Raw genomic sequence first — 16,775 nt, 5'->3', positions numbered from 1 at the left:
TTCATCGGAAGGCTTCTGCTAAAGAAAGCATTGATGCAGCCTTAGAAAAACCTCATATGAATCAAGCAGACTGAACTGTTGACTTATTTCATAAATAATGCATACATTGATGAGCAGTGTGAGAATTTTTCCAGTGTCATGTCTTCAGAAGAAACGTAATTCTATTTTCAGTAAAATTCTAGTGCTGACTTTCAACATTTTGGTTGGATGTCTATGTAGCTATGTAGCATTTATGTCTTTGATAAAGAGAGAACATTGATATTTTGAAGTTATCTAAGCATCCTGAAATAAATAGAGGAGGAATCTGGTGTAAGATTTGTCTACAGGTTACGTATAGGTAAATCATCAATATGTGATTGATGCCTTAAAGAAAAAAAGCTTGTAACTGAGAATAAAAGATCGGAATTATGTCTGATTCATCCAGTAGTCATTCGGTGTGTTCTCTGTGCTTCCCACAATTGTGAATGTGGGTAATAGAGACTCATGAAGCCACTTTACTCTTTAGGGTTTGGGTGTTCAAACTGTTCCTGGCCATTTTTCTTCTCTAGAAAATCTGTTATTAAACGACATGGTTTGTGGCTAAAGAACCAGCTCTACAGGTTGAAATGTAACAATGCTTCCCTTAGCTTTGCTTTTAACCAAGCACATAGTTAAGGTAGTGAAACAGATTTTGTAAAAGTGGAGAATTGAATACTTTCTTTCCAAGACCTTGTAGTTTCACTTTTGGCCATTTAGTATGTGTGCAGAATATTAATTTGTATATCATCATGCATTTCTTTTGATATAAGTATATTAAAGTTCACTGTGTACTATGGTATTTTAGAGGTGTCTCTAGTTGTCCTATAGAATGAGTCTGAGTTTGGCAATTTATTAATGTGTGATAGGTAACAGTAAGTGAGAATGAACCTGTTTGTGGGTATGTGGACAGGTATGTTTGTTTTTGTGATGGTACTGCCATGGCAGAATTAGTTGTCTGTGTGTGTTGCCTCTCTACATTTTTGGCACAAAGCTAGTTTACTTGACTAACGAATTGGTGTGAGTTTAAGTTGCTTTTTATCAGCTGGGTTTACAAAGCTGGCAGAGCTTGGGGCAAAGCCAGCTTCTCTTCAATAATATTGTCCAGAACAGTGGCTCTGTATTTTCAAGGCAGGGGAGAGGCATTGTCTGTATTCATATCTGGTATCTAGTGTTTGCAGTTCTTCAGGGATGAAAGTAGAGGGATTTGGTGGGAATGGGGTGCTGGTAGAGAGGGATTGCTAGATTTTAATCTTAGTGAACAGATTCCACTTATGACACTGGTGTGAGGAAGAAAGTATATATTTCAGTTTGCTTGATGTGTTTTTTCCATCAAATAGTGATCTAAAGGAAAGGATATTGAGTATGTACAAACTTGGCAATGTAGCTTAAGTTTTGGATTGACACTTTATTTTGGTAAAAAGCCATCAGAATTGTTCTTGAAGGCACTCTTTATACTGCAGTGTCTGAATATTTGTCATATTTTTCAAAATAGACTGGCCTTGATACAGGGAGCAGACGGAATATCCACCAACAAAGCACATTGAAGAATTTGTTTAAGAGATTTGTCAAGCAACTTGTTAACTTTTTCAGCTTGCTGAAAGGTTCTCTGGACTTCACCCCTGAGCATGTCTCATCCTACTGTCTTTGAATAGCATCTTACTACACTGTCAGTTCAAAGACAGATAAATCAGGTTTAAAAACTTAAGTCAACATTAAACTATTCAGTGACTCAGAGTGGCTCTTTTATCCGTTGTTTATAAGAAATTATGGACAACAATCATATTTGCAGGTAGACTAGATGATGATAGATGCATTGAATAGCTAGTTCCATGCATTGATTTTTGTGGACTTTTAGGTTGTCTTTCCCATGTTAAGTTTGTTTTAATTTTACAGTTCAAATGGTAGGAAATGGTATTAATGTTTGATATTTGTATCTGTAATTCTGGTATTTTCACAAGGGACTTAAATATATCTTTGACATGATGTCTTGATTTCTGTTTTCCAAGACTTACCTTTATTTTCAGTCAGCGGTTTTCATAGGTTCTGTTTTCTGCAGTTGTGCCCAAACCATTAGCAGTGAATGTCTTAACAGGGAGCACAAAACACCAATATTTCCATACTCAGGAGCTGCTTTGATTACTTAGTTCCCTGACTGCTCTGAAGCTTTTCAAGTAGACACAGAAAAAAGATAGGGGTGAATTTGATAGTCAGTCATATTTTAGCTTTCTTAGTATTCTTAAACCTGAAAAGGCAATAATGGTCAGAAAAGGAGGAGAACAAGACGATAAAATTGAAGTAGTTTCTGTAGCACCTATATCACTGTCTATTTTTTGTAATGCAAAAAATAGGGCGCACACAGTTAACAGGTTTTAAAGTATTTTTCCTTTCCTAAGCTAAAGGAAGTATTTTTCACATGAAGTGTAATAAAGTCATGAAACCCATTTCCTCAGGAAGTTATAGAGATTGAAAGTATGACTAAAGAAAATAAATGATACTAATGAGATTACTTTGAGGTTCACCCTCATGCTATCTTCAGCTCATAAACTGTTAAGCCAAGGGGGTAAGGGAGAGAGATCAGAGGTCATTGCTCAATGTATGATTCAGAAGTACAACAGTGCTTTGTGCCTGAGATGGTACAGAAATAAAATTTAAATTGAATGATAAATGAAGAGTTTGAGATATTGTATGAGAGGAAAAATATTAAAATGAGATTTTTGTGCTGTGAATTTTTGTAAAGCCATTTGTTTATCCTTTAGGTATGTGTTCAGGAGAACTTGGAATTTAAGATAGCTTTTTATTTGTGAGTGGAATTGAAAGCTGTAAATTGAGATGATCAATTGGCTATATAAATTGCCTGCTAAAGCAGCAGTAAAATATTTTATCAAAGAACTTGGCAAGGAGTTGAGCACATCGGTGTATATTAATAACAGAAGGTGTTGTGTTGATGCAGATCACAGTGTGCCACAAGAAAAACCCATGCACCATCTAAATCCCATTAGCACAGAACAGTAGAAGTGAGATAAATCATGTCAATACCATGCTGCTACTTCGATTGAGAAAAACTCTAAAGAATTACAGAAGCAATTGCTGGAGCAGAACCTAAAGCAGAATCTCTGTGGGACCAAGGTGATACTGAAACTTCCTTGTCCCAGTTTTTATTCCAGTGGGCAAGAAGGGAAAAAGAAGAATGTCTTCCTGTTTACTTTTTGGTTTTCAAATACAAGGATGGAGCATTTCCATTGGGTATTAGCACTCCTCTAAGGTTAACTGAAAGATGGAAGCTCTAGTCTGTAAAAACGGTGTTGGGAAGAGCTCATAGTACTTCTTCCAGTTGTTTAGGCAAGTGAACAGTGTCACTCACTGGGCTGGATGGGACGTTATTATGGGAGCACCAGCATGTGCTGAGCAAGTGTCCACACTGATTTTCAGCTGTAAAAATGAGACTGAGAAAAACTTGTAGCAGTTATCTGGCCTTCTCCAAAGAATTTTTGCCAAGCAGATTGCTCGTTTCCTTGAGATATCAGGACTTCTATCTTATTATTGAATGCTGTTCTTATCTTATTTCAAAATTGTTTTCTTATGGTTTTGCTTTTCTTTCTAGTGCTCAAAATTTAGATAGCTAAGGGAGCCAACAGACTCTAGATGTGTAGATGCCATGGGTCATTTAGGCTAAGAAGGGCCTCATTGAAATGCTTAGGGAACTGATGTTCAGAAGTGAAGGAAGGTTAAAGAAAGTAATGAATTCCATGGTGTCTGTTATAACTAACCGGTTGAGTGGTTGCATTTACAATCCTTACACATGCAGGTGCTGGATATTACATGTAGGCCCTGCACAGTAAGATTTCAAGCCAAAGTAAATTTTATAAACTGGTTATCAGAAACCTAACAAGTAATTCAACTTGCAAGACTACCAGCAGGTGTTTTCTAAACTTCTGCTATTGAGGATATTTCACAGTACGTAATCTAGTTCCAGAATAGTGTGAAGGGTGATGTGACAGTCTGAACCTCATACATGATAACCTTATTACTTGTGTTTACAGTGTATAGTTATTTGTAACCAGGAATCTTACAGCTCTTTCATTAACCTGATTTTGAGTTATTAGGCCATAACTGTTACAGAGTAACAGTAATTCTGCTTTAATGATACGGACAAAGTTTAAGGTGATTAAACTAATTTGCTGACTTTAAAAGATACATGAGTGTGGTTTTTTAAAACAAAGATCTGTCTAGCCTGAGATGCTGTCTCCAGTAGTACAGGCAGGGCATGGAGATGATACTTTCTTCTAATATTTTCCCAGTCTCTGGTTATTTTGTATTTGGGGAGTTTTCAAGTCGCATGGTTTGTAACATCCAGGTGCTTATCTTCCTTGTGTAGTCTTCCCTTGGAACCATGTAACTTTCAAGTGTAACCTTGCTACTGTGATAAGGAAAAATGAATTGTTTTGGTAAATAATATTAAAGGAGCAAGTGAAAAAAAATTAGCAGGTGTATATGGAAGAAAATTAATTTTATTGCACTATCTCTGTATGCATAAAATAGTGTCAATAAAGTTTAATGGCTATAGGATGCTATTTTTAATATTCCCAGAGCTATTTCCAGCTGGGAAGACATTCATTAAGGAGACTGAATAGGAGTTTAACTGTGTAAAGCAAAGTACTGAATTATATTCATAAAAGCAAAAGAGCATGGCTAACATGTAATAAGTATGTTAACATTGCTTTGTAGTGTTCATGTAAATCCATTAACTTAAATACAGGGTTATCATTAACATTTGTACATAAGGGATAGCTTCAGGTTCTATTTCTTTGGTGGTCTTTGACTTTAAAGCTTTTCAAAGACTGGCATTAGCAAAGTTTAAATGTTGTGATCATCAGTGGAGCAGAACACATAAGCACTCAGTGGATAGCTGTTGAAGCAGCACCATTTTCTGGAACAAAAACCAACTGGCCCGCAGCTATACCAACAACTCTTGTACCTTTAGGAAGGGAGACTGTACCCAGATCATCTATTGGGAATCCTAATCCTGTAGTTCACTCCTAACTGTGCCCCCTGCTCTTTGAAAAATGGTAGTTGGCACAAACCAAAAGCAATTTAACAGTGCACAAGTTCAAATCCTTGGGAATGTTTTCTGTATGTTTGTTGTAAAGATACAGTCAGAAAATACTTGGAGATAGGGGAGATATTTTTAATCAAAACTGAGATTAGTATGATTTGGTTTTAAGTTAATTGTAGTTAAGCAACCTTACAAATACAGGACTTTCTTCACACTGTTTCATTGAGTGCTTCATCTTGAATTTACTCCTTCTGTATACTTTGTTACCCTTATTGTATAAATCATGGATATAAACATCAGGATGTGCAAAACCTTAGTTTCAGTTTAAATTAAGAAAAAAAGGAAAAAATAAGACATCAAGAAATTCTTAATAATTTCCATTCTTCTACTATACAAATACCATGTTATATATTGGCTTAGTGTTTATTCTGAGTCTTTGAAGATCTGTCAGATTGTAGTCACTGAAAACTATGAACAGAAAAATATGTTGAGCGAATGTTATTGCAAGAAAGCTATGAAACATTAAATTAAAAATTGTAATTGATCAGGTGATGTTGATACTAGGGAAAGAATATTCTAGGTGGGTTTAATATGACTAATTCTTAGATTATCTTCACATCAAGAGCTACGTTTGTTTACAAATGTGACAATGGCATTTCTTGATTGGCTTCTGTCCACAGATGCAGTCTCATTGGCACATAGGTTTTGCAGTTAAAATTCCTTATATGAGTATTTTGACCAGTTAAAAGTGAGAAGTAACTAAGAAGAAGACCCTCATAGAATGGGGTCTTCAGATAGCATTTTATTCCTGCAAAGCACAGTAGTTCTTCCAGCTAAGTTTGAAGAGAGAGAAGGATTAACAGGTTCTCTATTTCTGCAAAATACTAAGTGGCTGCAGCTTTTTGCACAATAAAGTTTTACCCTAGCTAGCTCAGGTACAGTCATGAGTAAAGCTCAGAGCACAGACCAATCTTCCAGGTATCTAATTAGCTTTTCGGGCACATTTTTTTCTGTATGGCTGCATTTCATTGAAGTTAATGATTTGCCCATGTAGCTATAGCAGTTAAATTTCTTCAGTAGCTGAGGCATGCATGTCCTAGAGTAAGAATTTAGATTATTCTGATGCAATTTGAAGAAAACCACAAAAACAACCCAAACTAAAAAAAATCCCAAGAAACCAAACCCCAGACCTAAAACAGCAGCAAAAAATAACCTGAACAACCTTCAGCATGCAAAACAGCCAAAACAAAACAAAAAAAAAAAAACAAAAACAAACAAAAAGCCCAGAATGATTACTAGGTTCTGTAAACTCCAAGTTAGAGTTAAATTCTTTAGCTTATAAACGTTAATTTGGAGGTTAATTGTTTAAATGAGGGGTTTCATCAGCACTTCAGTTTGCAGTTAAGGGAAGACATAATTCTAATGTATGCTGGAGATTTGAATGACAATCTAGTTAGCAGATGAGAGTTTTTCCTTAATCAAAGGACTTACACAGGTTATTTTTGGCTTGTGGAGTTGGCTGGTTAGTTGCCACACTGACATCTGGAACAGAATTTCAGGTCAACACTTGGAATTTGAACACAAACTGTTAAACTTGTTTCTTTGGAAAACATTACAAGGGCAAGGATCTATTTGTTTGAATACTGTGTAATTAAAGCCCTTAAAAGAGTTGGAGAGATGTATTTTTGTGCATAGTTCTGTAAAAGTGTATGTTGGGTTGGGTGTTTTTTGGTGTTTTGAGAAAGTTTGGGAACATATCTGTTCAAGAAGTTTTAATTTATCTGTGCTAAATAAGAAAAAATAAAGCTGTTCTGGAAGCATGAAGTAGTTTAGGTCGGAGATGCAGAAATAGTAATTTCTTTAGCCTTCTCTGTGAGGATAGTTTTGTAAAAATAACACTTCTTTAAAAAAAGGGGGCAGGACAAGTAGGGATTACTTTGGTAGTTAACTGCTCGGAAAAGATATTTTAATACATGTTGATATATGTTAAAGATTTTTTCTAGTGGTATATTTTGTTCTTTGTCTGGGTATTCTCTCCCTTTGGTGTTGAATTGAGAAAGATGAGCAGCATGAGAACATCTTCACTGACTCTAGACCAGGTCTGCACATTTCAACTCTCCTGCTGACACTTTTGTGAATCCTTTGCAGGAGAGTCCTTTTCAAGCTTCTCCAGAACCACCAGAAAAAAAGGTTTTGTTGTGACAATAAATAATAAGGCCACTATGTCCACTCAAACACTATGACCTGTTTTTTAAAGCATTTATCCAATGTTTTTATGACCTCTGTTTCCTACCATAATTTTCAGTGGTAGTCAAGCATGCTATATGTGGAGCAGAGCTTAAATTCTAGCTTAGTCTGCATGATGGGAGAGACAACCATATCTGTGTGGGACACTTAAATTGAGGAGGCATACTTGTGGTTGTTAATTACAGATACTAAAAACTTGGGTAGACTATTTCTAAAATGGGGTATTATTTTCTGCTTTCTAATTAAGGATAACCCAGTGGGTTTGTGTTGTGTGCCGTATGATGTTGAAAAGAGAGTGAAGCTGACGCAGAAGATGATCTGTTTCATTTTGGTTTTATGGATTTTTCTTCAGTGGCACTAAGGCAAACTTGTGCCATTATGCAAGACAAAATTAGTTATGTTAAAAAAAAGGAACTCTGTCTAAATTGAGTAGTATTTTGAGTTTAAAAAACATTTGCTTAAAATTTCATGCAACTAAAATATATTTTCCACCAATTTGTTATGGTTTTAAAAATGAGTCCTTTGGCACATGGATTTGCTTTTATGAGACATTACAAATAGTTGTAACACCAGCTTACTAAGAATGATTTTTGTACTTCTGCTACTATCTCCTCTAGTATTAGGAGAAATCTAAAAACTTTTAAGAGTATAGACCCAATTTAATACAATTTGTGTCTGATTAAAGAAATAAAAGACCCAGGGATGCGCTATCTGTTAGACTGAGGACAAGGCCTGAATTTGCTGCTATCCATAGAATGCAATAGAGAAAGTATTTTACTAGGAGATGACTAAATTCAGGTGTCAGACAGCCATGGTACCAGCAATCAAGCAAAGTATCTCACATCCAAGAGTTAGTTTAAGTGTATGTTTGTACTCCAGTTCAGAAGAGACTATCTGGTTATCCTGACAGGGACCATCTGCTTTTGACTGCAGTTTGCAGCTTTCTACTACTGTACTGAGGGTGTGATTATGTTCTTTCTAAGGTCTAGAACTAATGGTGCCACTAGGTTAAACTGTGATATGATGCTGTGGCATTTGTGTTTCTTTTTAGGTGCATAAAGCTAAGCCAGGCATTTGGAACTAATGGTGAGTTTCAGTTTGGCAGGGGTGGAGGAGGCCTGGGTTTGGACCAAGGTCCTGAGCAGCCTGGAGCTAGGGAATTACTTTTCTTTCTTAGGCTTGAAGAAAACCATGTAATTTGCATTTGTGATGGTGGCAACTCCCAAAGTGCTATTAGGTTGTTAATGCAGCTTTTAGAATGTGTCTTTGGAAAAAGCTGAATTAGTTTTAGACAAACATATTCATCTTATGTCTTCTGTTGGTGGGGGCATCTTCCAAAGTAGGTTGAGTTTTCTTAGGTATCCTACTGAGTAAAACATCACCTTAGCTGCCAAGTAGGAATCCCATACAAAAGCTGAGGCTCCCCTCCTCTACTGCAGGCATGCTGAAAGTAAGGGATTGTGAAAGGTGTTGATTGGGTTACAGCTTGGTTTGATGAAAACAGAGCTGCCTGGGGGCTGTGTCTCTGTAGGAGATGAACTGGGGCTGAGCCACATGTGGTCCCAAAGATTACCTTATAAACAGCAATCAGTTCAGGCAGCAGAATAGATACTAAGGGCCTATTAACTTGCTTGGGTCTCTCTTTGACTTGAAAAGTACTTGTGAGCAGAGGAATAATAAAAGGGAAGGGTCGCCAAAAGCTATGGAAGGTGCATCTTGCTATATCACTGTTGGGACATCTGTTGAATTGGGGATTTATTTCCTACTAAGCATCTGCTGAGCTTTTGAAGTACATATTAAGGTCAAAGGAGGGGAGCTTGAAATGATTGCATAATGTTTATTCTTTTCTTTGAAGATTTTAGACTTTAATCATACAGCATTTGGACATATTTAACAAAGGACAAAACTACATGAGCATTTGGCCAACTTCCAGAACTTATTACATGCAGTAGTTGCAGCTTTAGAACTTGGATTTTAAAATACTTTGGGCTTTGCTGAAACTAGGTTTTGCAGGTCCATTTTTTAATCTGTATATCATTTTTACTGTATCTGTGACTTTATTACACTGGACATCTGAATGTGACCAAAAACGAATTTTTAATTCATCACTCTCCATGTGGCTCAAGAAAAGAAAATCTGTAGCATTCCAGTGCCATCTGAGAGGGATTTTTAGAAAAACTGAAGCGTCCAAAGAATCTAGCAACAGGAGTGCAACAAATTATTTCCGTGTTCTGAAATGTTTCTCCAAGCTCCTTGTGTTCTATCCATGATTCTAATTGCTGCTTCTTTTTAATTTAAAATTATTTGTGAACAAGGCTAGTCAATATGTTCATGGTTCTTATAAGTAGTTGCACAGTTTGGATTTGCATTAGGGTTAAAGAGCAAACTGCTGGGTTAGTGTATATAAATTGACTTGATCTACTAGTAGTGGTGGTCATTAATAGTTCATTTGGCTCAGAGTTCTGGCTTTGCAAACTTGTCAGTGTAGTATTGCTGATAACAGAACTGACTATCTGCTGTATGTTGGGAAAGTTACACATAGAAAATACAGTAGTTGCATTGCTTTGTTGACTAATCTTCTACCTAGAATAATTCTCTCTGACATGAATAATTTCCAAAATCTGCATGTATCTTAAATAAATAATTTTGTGTGTTTATAATAAACACAGCCCTTTATTTTGTTGATGCAAAAAGCCTGGTACCACCTCTATACACCAGAAAGTGAAAATTACTGAGTTTTGGTTTTGAAGTTGCTGATCATAGAGTGCTTGTTCATATTTTGTGTAGGATTTAAGGCTTAAAAGGTTATTAAATTACAAATTTCAAAATGAAAGAAGCATAATTATGGAATAGCCTTCTAATTTTAGTGTTACTGGTAATGTACATGAGCATTACAGAATTGATACAGTCATGTGGGTAAAAAAATGCAGATACTGGTAGCATAATATGCTGAAAGTGAATAAGAGTGAATGAATAATATGCTAAAAATGAACACAGACTTCCTGTATGTGTTGCCTGTAGTCCTGGTTGTATTTATGAGAGAGGGAGTTTGGTACTTCAGCTTGAAAGACTTTCAGTGCAAAGAAGTTTATGATGGAATTATGGATTATTGAATTATGAATGTGATCTTTATTGTTGGTATGTTGTCCCCTCTATTTCTCTAAACCTGTGAGAGCGACATGTATAGCTCTTTCACAGGGAATACATCTCCATTCTACCAGGGGTTTATATTTATTTTTTTTTAATCTTTCTCCCCCCTTTGCCTGTAGATTTGCCATGACAGGGTATATCCTGTCTCTATGAAAATTAGAGATTACTGTCTAATGATAAGGGTTTAATCTGCAACGAATCAGACATGTGGAAACTTCTGTCTGTGGAATTTTCTGTTTGATCTGAGAGGAATGCCCTTGCTGTGCCCTTCCTGTAATGAAAGCAAGGTAGAGTGAATCAAAGTGATTCTAGATAAGATTGGAATGTGTACATTGGTTATGCCTCTATTATATTTGGTGTTGCAATTCTGGCCATATGTATTATTTTATTATTCAAGATATTAGCAGCATAGTTCACCTTCTAAAAGATATCTCTTCCTGTTTTACCTAAAAGTGCTATATTTTTATTGATGAATTTTGAGTTAGTTATTTAAGTTTGAAAACAGAAAATCTTGCTTATAGCAAGATATTGAATGAGCTATGATAATACAGCATCTTTTTCTTACTGTAAATAATTTTACGATGTTCACTTCATCTTCCATTTTAAACCTTTTGTTGGTGTACCGTTGTGAGAAATAGCTAACAGTTTCTCTCCATCATTACTTCAAAACCAGTTAATGATTAACAAATGTGCAGCTGCCTGTGCAAGAAATGTTACTTACTTTGGGAGGGGGGAAGGAAAGATGATTATTTTTTCATGTAAGAGGTCTGGTGTGACAGTTCACTTTGAAGGTAATTTAAATATTACAGGATCAATTTCAGCAGATTAATCAGAAATGGGAAAATGATCTGTACCTTTCTTTGCTGTTCGGTTATATTTATGTGCTTTCTACCTGTGCTATTAGTTAGTACTAATTGTTAGTATATTTTGCATTGCCTGTGTTTGTCTGGACAGTAGTTTTAAAGTAAAAAAAATATGTAAGAAGAGATGGCAATTTGTTAATAACTGTATGGATATAGGCAAAACATGGCTCAAAAAAAAAAAAAAAAAAGATAAAATCTAAGCAGTTCATAGTCCAAGCTATTTTACACCATTCCTAATCAGATTTCTGAATGGGGCCTTGTCTGTTAAGTACAAAAACCAATAGATCAGGAACTGTGCTTGTAAATATAAAACCAAAAACTATCATAGCATTTGGGCTTTTCAATTAGCTTTTTGCTTGCTTCAGGATGTTCATGAATGCTGAAATTTTGGACTGACTTGAATCTTTACAGTTAAGGTAGAGGAGGAAAATGTGAGAAGGTTCAAAAATTGTTAGTGGAAAATGAGTTGTCAAGTTGTCATTGACTCAAATGACACATCAGTTTAATGTGCATTGTTTAATAAGAAGTTAAGGGAGTGACGGTTAGAGTGAGAGCAAGATTACTGCTGATTATTGGAGTACATGTTTGAGTGAATATTGATTCAGTGTGTGATGATGGGAGGAAATGGAATAAGCCATACATGCCATTCTATTTCTGTAATTCCAGGGATGATAAAAAAATACTTTGGAAACCGAGTCATTCAGTCTAGTCAAACACAAGAATGACCAACATTTGAGAGCGTTGTTTTGACAACAGCTATGCCTGGATACAGAGATTTGAGAAGGTCTCCTGGTGCAACTCAGTCTAGTTGCTGTGTATTCTATGAATTTCTTAAACAAGGAAGAAAATCCTCAGTGGTTAGGAGCAAAACGCATTCTGTGTCGAAATGGTCTACTACTTACCTATAATATCATATTATTCTTTTATTTACAGTGTTCTAGTGTTGGCAGAGTTGATCTACTTCTGTCATGGCTTTATGACAGATTATTGTTTTATGAAGCAATTATTCATCACACTAATTTTCTTCGGTATTTTTATGAAGGGTGCAATTAGCTTCAGCAAAAAATGTTTCTGTGAAGAATAACTAAGAGCTTTTTCAATGGAAATTCTGTCAGAGAGACTCTGTGGTCTCTGTTCATCCAAATGTTTGCAGGTTTGCCTAGTAAGCAATAAAGTTAATTAAATGTGTAGATTTTTATATTTTTTAACTGTAACTTGCATTCATTTCTACTACTGTTAGTAGTTTTTTTATTCTGGAGAGTGTTGATTAAAACTGTACATGCAGTTATCCATTGTTTATGTGAGAAAGATTGAAACCATTTCCCAACAAGCATCCAGGGCCCCCACAAATAAGTATACTTGACCTCTGGTAAGTAATCTCTCATTTTCTAGTTACAAGTCTTATTTTTAGATATTAGGTATTGATTCTTCAGTGTGCTGTAAGAATTTGCATGCAAATGGAGGATTTCTCATTTGCTTGATACAGTAATCCTAACCAAAGAGAATAAACATAATTTTATGTTACCAAAACTCTTTGCCTTCATGATTCCTCTGGCTTTAAACTTTTACTCAAAACCAGACAACTTCAGAAATGTTTCTCTGTATGGCCTTGTGTTTAATTTGATTCATATGCAGAGGCAAATAAGGCTAATAAAATAATTGGTTTAACAGGTACTGATCAATGTAGAATCCCCTCTGGAAACAGGAGCAGAAATAAAGTCTGAATAAATAGATGGATACTTTGTAGGTTAATACATCTGTCTTTGTCAGAACAAGGATGAAAATGTCTTTTGATGTCACTAGATCCCAGATGCTTTCATTTCATGACTTTGTCAATTTGCTTTGTTCTCCTAGCATTAGCATGCCCAGAGGTATATCAGATCTTCTTTGTACACAGAAATCTGCTTGGGAGCAGCATTTCTGTTGGCAGTAATTAAGTGCTATTGTGTATATAGCTACCTGGTGCAGTAACATGATTTCCAGTATTCCTCAACATGCTACCTGCCTTTTGATAGATATCAGTATCTTTTCTTGCTCAGAGCTGGTCTGGAAACTGTTATTGCTAACTAGCAGTTTCTGCAGCTGAAAATATTTTAGAGACTGAAAGCTTGAAGCAAAATTGCAGTAGTCTAAACCACAGCCCTGCATAAATAACACACACATGTGCTAAACAACAGTTTTTTGTGGCGGGTTAGTCATGAGCCAGAGTTGCTGTGGAACACAGCTGTAACTGCTTCTTTCTGAAGTATAGGACTGCTCTGTTGGACTTGCTGGGCCTTTAGTGTTTTGAAGAAGTAATAAGAGGTAAGCTGCAGTTTCAAATTGCCACCAAAAAGGAAATTTGAGAGAAATGTAGTGTGTGCAGGAAATGTATTCTTGGGATACATGAAACAATTTTTCCTTATTTAAGATGGTCACTAAAACCTAAGATTTACAGGGGGAAAAAAAAAATGTCATCTGTAAAGTTTAATAGTTTCAAAGTATACTTGTTGCAGAACTGTCCAGGTTTTAATAGTTTGCAGAGGTCTAAACAGCTAGATCCTTCTGGATCAACAAACCAGTTTCTGAACAATTAAATGTGTTGCTCTTGTGCATAATTGGCTTCCCATGCGTCTCATTATTTTCCTTGTAGACTCTTCTTCTGCCTAAGGGGGAACCTAGGTTAATCTGTCAACTCCAGTTAGTTTTGAAATTCCTGAGGCCATTTACAGAGAAATTTCCCCTTCAGAGGCTCCCCATTTCCCAGCTAAATTATTAGACTTACCACACTCATTGTCAACAATTCCTTAGTAGTAAGAAGACTGATAGAGAAGTTAAGAGGGATTTTGCAGTCACTGGTGACTGATATGCTCTAAAGAGTATATATTTGTTCATTTGTGTATTTAAGAAATTCTTATAAACTTTAACAAATAATATAGAAATTCATCCTTTGCATTTCTCATGCAGAGGCAAGTATATATTCTTTATAAAATTTTGATTAATGAATGTCCTTTCTTCTTGATGTTCATAGGCAAACAAACAATGGACCTGTAAAAGCCTTTGCTTATTTGTGAATCACCTACATTTTAGTAGAAATTTTCTTGGTGATGAAGGTAACTTAGCTTAAAATAGCTCAACAATATCCCAAAGTGTTTTGCTTAAATGTAGGTTCTTATTCTAATTTTATAATACTGTGTAACTGAGTTTCTTAGGACATAAAAACTGGTTGTGTCTTTATCTGAAGACAAAAAACTGTCATGAATAAGAGATGAGTGGCCAGAGCAATGACTTGCTTCAGATCCTACAAACCTTGCTCATGTAACGCAGAAGCTGCTTTTGCAGGTTCCGAAATCCCACATGCTTGGCCCAGAGCCTGCTGGCAGTTTGTTCTGCTTTCTCTAGTATTTTATAAACCTGCTGTAATGTTGATGTTGAACTGCAATCATGTTTTTTTCAGCAAGCTTTCTCTCAAATCATGAATGACTGGTCATCTTAACAGCAAAGCTTGCTTTATTTACTCTCTCTTCAAGGCAGTGTAGAGCCTTTGTGGTTGTATTACAATAATTTTTGCTATTGGCGTAGGAGTTAACATTACATTTCCCTAATGTGGACTCATCAGGGGGTTTTTGTGTCTCACCATATCGAGCTTTAGCAACATGGTACTGTTCCTCTGTATAGCAATTATATTGCCTGTCTGAAGGCTTGACATACAAGCCTCCTAGCTGACAGAAATAAGCTGGAACTATTAAAATAACCATAAATGAGGCTGACAATGGGAGCTGTCTGCCATTGTCCCAAAAGATTTTTTGAACTGGAAGTAATCAGTTGAGTTCTAAGGCAGCACCATCACGGATCTTCTAATTGCAAAAACTCTCCCTCGCCAACCCCCCAGCTTCCTGAAAGGAAGTTTACAATCTTTGTGGACCTTAGGAGATTTATTGCTTGTAGCCCAGACTACCTAGTACCAAATCATAATTTCTGGGCATAATATTTTATGTAGACAATTTTAGGAACATATATAAAAAACTATTTTTCTTTTATAAATGGTCTGAACACTGTGTTTTCTGTTCATTTGACTTGTTTTTTGTAGAAATGTGCAGCGAGGAAAGTGGTAGGAACTGGAAGTTAAAATGTTACTGCTTCTAATTATTTAGAATTCTCTTTTTGATAATTTTTTATTTGACTTAACCCATGTACATGATAATGGTACGTGATAAATGTGTTTTTTCAATATTTTAAAATATAGTCTGGTTTTGGCGTAGAGCTTTAACCGTGCACATCTTTACTTCTAGGTCTTTGTACAATCTCTAGATGTTTATTTAAGGGACAGCTGCACTTACCTGTTGAACATTCTGTATTTCTTCAAATCTGTCTACCTACCTGGTTTATAAGTTGTACATAGCAGAGGGCAATAATGACCCTTTCTCTCCCTCCACTTGAAGAGTGTTCAAGTTACTGCTGTTCGGTCATAGCACAGAAGTGATGCATCAATTGTTCTGTGTTTTTAAGTTTTATGTCAAGGTTTGGATTTGACCACATGCTGAGGCTCTTTGGATGCCAAGTTTTTGTCCCTAAAACATATTTTAAAAGGACAGCCTTGATAATTTCTGTAAGCTGGGAAAAGTGAGACAGGTTTCACTGGACACTGATAGTGTCTGATTGTTTCACCAGCTGCTCTTGCTGTTGTTCCATTAGTGTCATAGAAATTCTTTAATTTCAAATACAGTAGTTTTTTAATGAAACCTGGGGAGTTTGGGAGCTTGTACTAATGTCACATTTACTTAATATACTGCTACAAAACTGGAGTTGACTATATATTTTGCTACATCTAGTCAGTTCAGTAAAGTTGAATTTGATGTTTTCCTTTGTTCCATTTGTTGTATGTTTTGTTGCTGTTGTTGTTGTTAAAATTTTAAGTCTGCTCTGCTGGTGATGGCTTCTCTGCTCTGTTTAAGGGTGGATTCTGTGTGCCTTGCAGGGATATTCTTCCCCTTCCATCTCCCAGAACTTGCAATAACTGGTCCCTGGAAAGAAAGAAAGCAGTGGTGAACTCTACATATTTAAGGCCTTGCTACTGCTGCAGTTCCATCAACTTACTGATATTGATCGTGATTTTATTTTAAACTTTCCAGGCCTTGATTTGTTAGAAAATGAGTAATTTATCCTTGAAACAGCAACTGGAGTTGCTTTCCATTTCCAGTTCTAGCTAAGCATGATTTCTCAGCTGGTAGTACACAAAACACAACCTGAAATGTGTATAGCTTTCTATGTCAAAGAACTATAAACAAAATTTAATTACATTTTCTGGAATCTGCCCTTATACATGCTGACAAAAGACTTGTAGTTCCAATATGATACTTTCAGCTTATTTTAAGTACTTTTTTTTGTAGCTTTTCCTGAGAGAAACTTTTCAGTACATTCTCTGAAGCTGAAATTGTGAAATTTAGGTTTTTTCATTGCTTTTC

At 35.8% G+C, this 16,775-nt stretch overlaps 1 protein-coding gene across 1 annotated transcript in view; it reads left to right on the top strand.

Annotated features, from left to right (window-relative positions):
- The window catches only part of FAT1 (FAT atypical cadherin 1), a 104,244-nt gene that overhangs the window by 11,297 nt on the left and 76,172 nt on the right, over nt 1–16,775 (top strand). The window lies entirely within an intron of this gene.

The sequence above is a fragment of the Vidua macroura genome, chromosome 4, assembly GCF_024509145.1.
Source record: "Vidua macroura isolate BioBank_ID:100142 chromosome 4, ASM2450914v1, whole genome shotgun sequence".
NCBI lineage: Eukaryota > Metazoa > Chordata > Aves > Passeriformes > Viduidae > Vidua > Vidua macroura.
This window is presented reverse-complemented; position numbering and strand designations above follow the sequence as displayed.